The sequence below is a fragment of the Xenopus laevis genome, chromosome 3L (genome assembly GCF_017654675.1).
Source record: "Xenopus laevis strain J_2021 chromosome 3L, Xenopus_laevis_v10.1, whole genome shotgun sequence".
Lineage (NCBI taxonomy): Eukaryota > Metazoa > Chordata > Amphibia > Anura > Pipidae > Xenopus > Xenopus laevis.
Window position 1 is genome coordinate 13362985 of NC_054375.1, and position 7563 is coordinate 13370547.

Here is a 7563-nt window from a genome sequence, read left to right on the forward strand (position 1 = left end):
TCCTCCCATATGTATAAATACAAATATACAGAGAAGGAATGTTCTGGGCACACAATAAGCTATACCCTCATACTGTACTGTCTCTTAAAAGGAATATAAATGAACTCACCCAGTCTATACACACAGATTGTACTGATGGGGATCCCAGGAGAGGGTGATAGTTTTGCACCGGTGCAGTAAGTGAGTTGCTTAATGGAGTAAAAGCTCAATGTGACACGTTAATCTCTAATAAAGGAGAGAGGAAAAGATCAATCCCCAGTCCTAATAAACGTCAGTTTGCATAAGCTTGTGGCCCTCGTCCTACAGACCCCCCACTGTCCCCCCTGCAGGAGACTGGGTTTATGGGAAGTGACATTTAGAAGCAGTGGGGATTGATTTCTGCCTTTGGTGTTGAATGTAATATAAGAGCAGAGCGTCTTAACTTCTTTGGCTCAGACCTGGGAGCAGCTTTACAGCCCAAGATTTGTTGAGTCTAAATCGGAACATCTCAGGGTGCACCAGCACCCACACCCAGACTGGGCAAGGAACATGAAGAAAGATGGTGGCATTGCGCTCCCTTACCCTGTGCATTTCTTATAAAAGAGGTGTTCCAGCCGGGGGCAGAGAGTTCTATTTGGCTCATTGTAACAAATTAGCACCTTTCCCTCAAGGTATTTAAGGTTTCCTTGTCCGTAATGCATATGGGTGCTTCCACGGGTGCTTGTATGGCACCTTCCATGGCAGAGAGAGAGGTAGGGATTTTGACTGTTCCAAAGCAATGCAGATTCTATGAGTCCACTCTCACATAGGAAACAAGTGCTATCAATAAAGGGAATGTTGCCCTTTAATTGTTATATAGGGGAGTCACTGGAACCAGTAACAGCAGGGCAGGTAAGTACCCAATACTCACAGCCTAGTGCCAGGGGTGAACTCTATTCCCAAACCCCTTTCTCTGAGCAAATAATGAGCCTTTGCAATGAGTCTAGAACTCCCTGCAGCCTGCACCGGGCACCGCTATGCCAAGTGATACAACTGTGATGCAACCAGCTGTGTCTTTAAGATTGGACTAATTTGTAATGTGTTTATCGTATTCGTGACGGGGACACAGCAAAGGCAAGTGTTTTATGGTAATGACAAGAGAGGGATTGTGGGTAGAGAGACCCCATTGTTGAACATTGCAATGAACAGGCTGAAAGCCAGGAATTTATGCTGCCATAGTTTTATGGGATCTCTCTCTCTACAGACTATGAGCAAATGTAGGGGCTGTTCCTGCTGAATTGTGCTTAGTACAGGGAATAACTATGCTGCCATAGTTTTATGGGATCTCTCTGTACAGACTATGAGCAAATTTAGGGGACTGATTCTGCTGAATTGTGCTTAGTACAGGGGAATACCTATGCTGTCATAGTTTTATGGGATCTCTCTGTACAGACTATGAGCAAATTTAGGGGACTGATTCTGCTGAATTGTGCTTAGTACAGGGGAATACCTATGCTGTCATAGTTTTATGGGATCTCTCTGTACAGACTATGAGCAAACTTAGGGGACTGTTCCTGCTGAATTGTGCTTAGTACAGGGAATACTATGCTGCCAGAGTTTTATGGGATCTCTCTGTACAGACTATGAGCAAATGTAGGGGCTGTTCCTGCTGAATTGTGCTTAGTACAGGGGAATAGTAATAGAAAAACAGTGTGAGATCCATCTGAAAATTGCACTTTGCACACATTTTAAGGTGGCCATACACGGGCCGATAAAAGCTGCCGACAGACCGAGTCGGCAGCTTATTTGCCCGTGTATGGGGGCCCCCGACGTGCTTCCCCGATCGAGATCTGACCGAAAGTCCGCCAGATCTCGATCTGATGGGATTGAAAATCCCGTCGGATCGCGGCCGCATCTGTTCGTTGATGCGGTCCCGCGATCTGACCGCCCGTTTGCGAATGCTAGGATCCTATCGTTGGGCCCTAGGGCCCACGATCGGATCAGCCCGATATTGCCCACCTCAAGGTGGGCATATCGGAGGGAGATCCGCTCGTTTGACGACATCGCCAAACGAGCGGATCTATCCATGTATGGCCACCTTTAATTGAGGCTTATGGTCTGAGAGCTCTCTGTATTACTTCCCCTTTAAATTCCTAAAGCTTTACATATTTCCAGGTCCCTTTATGTTACATTTCTAATTCTTCTCACATTTCTTCCTCTAATTGAATGTGCTGCACGGAATCAAGAGTGGTACAATAGAATGATAATAATAATGTTACTTGCCATGATTGTGCCCAACAGGGATGTCAGGCAAAAAAATAATGGAAATGATTCTGAGCACCATCAAGCCATGGGGGGAAATAGCCGCCGGATTCAGTGAGATCTGTCCCCCCCCCAAACATCACTGCCAATCATTCCCCTTCCCAACAGTGCGGCTGTTCCTACACAGAACTAGTTAATAAAGTTGCCCACCCGGACGTAACTTTAATCAGCCCCCGCCAGCTTCCTCCAAGTCTTCATGATTGTACCACACAAATGCCAACACTCAGCGACTGCCAAGTCTGAGCCAACGTCTTCATTTCACAATAAACTGTTAGTAATGAATGTGTCATATAGGGAGATTTAAAGGGGAAACATAAGCTGAATACTAGTTGGTTTATAGATAAAGGTATTATTATCCCACTACTATAGGCACCATCTCTCCCTACTATACCTGCTATCTCACAGTCACACTCCCTTCCCAGAGACTATTATCCCACTACTATAGGCACCATCTCTCCCTACTATACCTGCTATCCCACAGTCAAACTCCCTTCCCAGAGACTATTATCCACTGTTACTATAGACACCATCTCTCCCTACTATACCTGCTATCCCACAGTCACACTAACTTCCCAGAGACTATTATCCACTCTTACTATAGGCACCATCTCTCCCTACTATACCTGCCATCCTACAGTCACACTCCCTTCCCAGAGACTATTATCCCACTGTTACTATAGACACCATCTCTCCCTACTATACCTGCTATCCCACAGTCACACTCCCTTCCCAGAGACTATTATCCACTGTTACTATAGACACCATCTCTCCCTACTATACCTGCTATCCCACAGTCACACTCCCTTCCCAGAGACTATTATCCACTGTTACTATAGGCACCATCTCTCCCTACTATACCTGCTATCCCACAGTCACACTAACTTCCCAGAGACTATTATCCCACTGTTACTATAGGCACCATCTCTCCCTGCTATACCTGCTATCCCACAGTCACACTCCCTTCCCAGAGACTATTATCCCACTGTTACTATAGGCACCATCTCTCCCTACTATACCTGCTATCCCACAGTCACACTCCCTTCCCAGAGACTATTATCCACTGTTACTATAGGCACCATCTCTCCCTACTATACCTGCTATACCACAGTCACACTCCTTTCCCAGAGACCATTATCCCTATTATACTTTTTTTGTGGAATAATGTTTGTCAGTCAGAAATGAATACAATATGTTGGGTGCTTCAGTGAATGGTTATATTACATGTGCAGTTCCACTTTATCTCTGACTGTGCCGCGTGGAGCAATTTATAAACCAAATGACACAGAAATAAATATATTTTCCTAATATATTTGCAGACAAGCTGAAGTCGGTATGAGTTTCTGAACGTCTTTCTTTGTGTCTGTTTAGTCAGAATGAAATAGTTCCTCATTGTTTCCCTTTCATTTTCTAGTGCAGATGTTTAAACATGTTTATTACCTTCCCAATAATTGTGTCATTTTTCTTGTCACATGGTTGTTTTTTTATTTTATTTTATTTATTTATAAAAAAATATTGTAATGTTACATTGCTGGAAATGTATAAATGAATTAACAGTATCAATACACTATTAATTTAGCTTAGACTCAGTTGTGTTCATAAATGATCCCAGAAATCTGTCTGTTTGCTCGTGAGTTACTCCGCTGACAATCACCTTTGGATTGTGAATTGCAAGTTATTTTTCCATCTCTGGACGTTGAATAATTTGCAGTGATTTTGAGGTTGCGCTCGTGTTACACAATTGAGTTACAAATGATTTTGTGATTCATTTTGCCTTGTACCATCACATGATAAAGTTTATTACATTACAGAAGGGTATTAGGATTGATTTTGTGTGTCTGTGAGTTACACGACAAACTGCTATAGATGTGACTCATGTTGGTATTTATGTTCTTGAATATTTTACTGGGAAACTTCACTGAAATTATAAAATCCCTGAATCTCTCTGCTCCTGACTCTCTCTCTCTCTCTCTCTCTCTCTCTCTCTATTTCTCTATCTCTATTCCTGACACCCTCTCTTTCTATTCCAGAAACTTCTCTCTCTCTCTCTCTCTTTCTCCTCCTCTCTCTCACTCTCTCTCTCTCTCCCTCTCTCCCTATTCCTGAACCTGACTCACACTCTCTTTATTCCTGAACCCAACTCTCTCTATTCCTGAACCTGGCTTTCTCTCACTTTTTTGCTCTCTCTCTCTCTCTCTCTCTCTCTCTCTCTCTCTCTCTATCTATCAACTATCTATCTATTTAAAACAATAACTATAGAAATAAACGATCAACCTAGACACCTTTCAATATCTCTCTCTCTCTCTCTCTCTCTCTCTCTCTCTCTCTCTCTCTCTCTCTCTCTCTCTCTCTCTCTCTCTCTCTCTCATTCCTGAACCCAACTCACCCTCTTTTCCTGAACCTGACTCCCTGTACTAAGCACAATTCAGCAGGAACAGTCCCTAAGTTTGCTCATAGTCTGTATAGAGAGATTGCATAAAACTATGGCAGCATAGGTGTTCCTCTGTACTAAGCTCAATTCAGCAGGAACAGCATAGGTATTATCCTGTGGCCTTTAATTAGAAAGGAAAATGTAAATACTACATGTTGCCCATCTTAACTGAAGAGCTCAGCCCATTCTGTGCCCACAGCTTCTTTGTTTTTCCTGCTGGCAGAATGACAGAATTTGTGAGCATGAGACTGACTGGTGATACATTTCTGTTCCAGGATAAACAGGCACTGGAAGCAGAACAGACTGCCTAATAAAAACTATAGCAAAATACTGTCATATTCATTTATATTGCAATGGTATTTCCTGCCAACAAAGCAACGTAATCCTTGTAGAAAGACAGTTGGACATGCCAGCAGCCTTCTCCACCCCCGCCTATTCTTTAGCAAGAAAGATAACGTCAGAAGAGCTGACAATCAAGATTACATGCCGAAGATAGAATCTTTATACCATTACTATCGCTGCTGCTCTACCACTTCCAATGACAAGTGATTATGCTCCTTCCAGACTTCACCTTTAAACCAGTAAAGGGTCAATGGGCTGCCCCATATCAAGTGCATTTAGTTACTGTGCACCTGCTGCTGCTGCTGCTGCTGAGCTTCCTGGAAGGGATTTGCTTATTGCAAAAACCTCAGCAGATGAACAGCAAATAAAATGAGGAAAAACAGTGCAGGAGAGTCTACAAAAAGCAGAGAGAGAGAGAAGCTGTAAGCTCATGGGAACAGTATTCTATCAGCAGCCTAGACAGGAGCACTAACTCACGGGGGAGTTCACAAGGGGTGTAGGAAGAGCGAGACGGGTACAAACTGTGCAATTCCCACCTCCCTGGAGACTGGCACACAGTATGTCTCACTAGTTCTGCTGCAGCTGCAAGTACAGAGGCTGGGGGCAAATCTAAAGGAGCAGGTGGGATAGAAGGAGGGGTGCAAAGGAATTGAGGGGCCCTGATCATTATGGAGGTAGGAGTGCAATGGGCATGGGGTAATCAAGCTCAGTCTTGGCCCAATCCTGGTTCAATCATGAGAATTAAATTTGGAACTAGAGAAAGGCAACAGAGGGTTCAGGAGGGGATGGTGGGGAGGATTAAAGGGCAAGTCGAAACAAAAAATGAAAGGTCAAAGGAAACAAAGGCCTGAAGGTTAATAACTCTAATAACTCAAATGATCTATTAAAGGGGTTGTTCAGCTTTAAATTAGCTGTTGGTATGATGTAGATTATCATATTCTGAGACAAATTGCAATAGGTTTTTTATTTTTTATTATTAGTGGTTTTCGAGTTATTTAGCGTTTTATTCAGCAGCTCTCCAGTTTGCAATTTCAGCCGTTTGGTTGCTAGGGAGACTGGAATATGAATAGAAGAGGGTCTGAATAGAAAGGTGAGTAATAAAAAGTAACAACAAAAATACATTTGTAGACCTGTTTTTTAATGGGGTCAGTGACCCCCATTTGAAAGCTGGAAGGAATCAGAAGAAGAAGAGGCAAATAACTCAAAAGCTATATAAAAAAAAGTAAAAATGAAGACCAATTGAAAAGTTGCTTAGAATTGGCCACTCTGTAACATACTAAAAGTTACCTTAAAGATGAACCACCCCTTTAACCTTCAGAAGGTATCAGGATGGAAACAGACAGCAGGATAATAAAACAACGTGAAAGGCTGTAAATGGGACAGAAAGAAAAGTAGAGGGTTGCTGGGAGTTCTGAAAGACTTGGCCCAACCACCTGAGTGGGATCAAATACAAAACCCAGGTGTCCAAACTAGTGATGGGCGAATAAATTCACCAGGAGCGAATTCACAGTGAATTTCTGCGTTTTGCCACCGGCAAATAAATTTGCAAAACTGCCGCGAGAATTTGCCGAACTAAAATTTCAGCCAGTGTCAAAAACTTTTGGACGTGCGATGGAAAAGTCGCTTGCAGCAAAACCATCACGCGTCAACACACTTCGGACGCCCATTGACTTTAAAAAATTGACGGAAGTGTCAGAATTGACGTGGGCATCAAAATTGTGTTTCTAAATTTTTCGGCGTATCACGAATTTTGCGGGGAAATTGCGAATTTTTTAGCAAACTGGCCTAATTCGCCCATCACTAGTCCAAACTAAATCCACAAACATCCCCAACCTCTGCTTGTAGGTACTATAACTTTACTCCATCACATAGGGTTGGGTTTAGGGATGTAGTTGCAGTGGTGACCTCAGACTTACACCATTGCTACAACTATGCACCATGAGTTACTCCAACAATTATTGTCTGCAAACATACACACTCCATGTTCCATCACCCCAAAGTAACGCTGTCAGATTAGAGTGATGGGACAAAGAAAATGTTTGGAGGGAGACAGTAGAGGCAGGGGTTGGACATAATTGGGAGGGATGGGATAGGCCTGTGAAGAGAAAGTAAGGTAAGAATGGGGTAGGAGAACAGGTAGGAAAGAAAGAGGTTGGGAAAGAGGAGAAGAATGAACAGATGTGGGATCCAAAGGGTCGGATAGGGGATAGTGAGGGATAAAGTCAGGATATGGAGGAAAGGAGAGCGTAAATGGAGGGGTGGAGTGAGGACCTGGGCAAATTGATAAAAAAGAAGGATACAGAGAGAAAGAGGATTAGGAAGGAAAAAATAAAAAGGATAGAGTCCTAATGATGGAGAGAGAAGACGTAGGAAAATTAAAGAAATAGAGTCAGCATGGAAGGGAGTGGAGACTGAGAAGAACAGAATGAAGAATAGAGGGGGGTAAGGTAAGAACACTAAGGGGTATTTGGTCAATGTGGATTGAAGGAAAGATTTGGGAACAAGGGAATGAG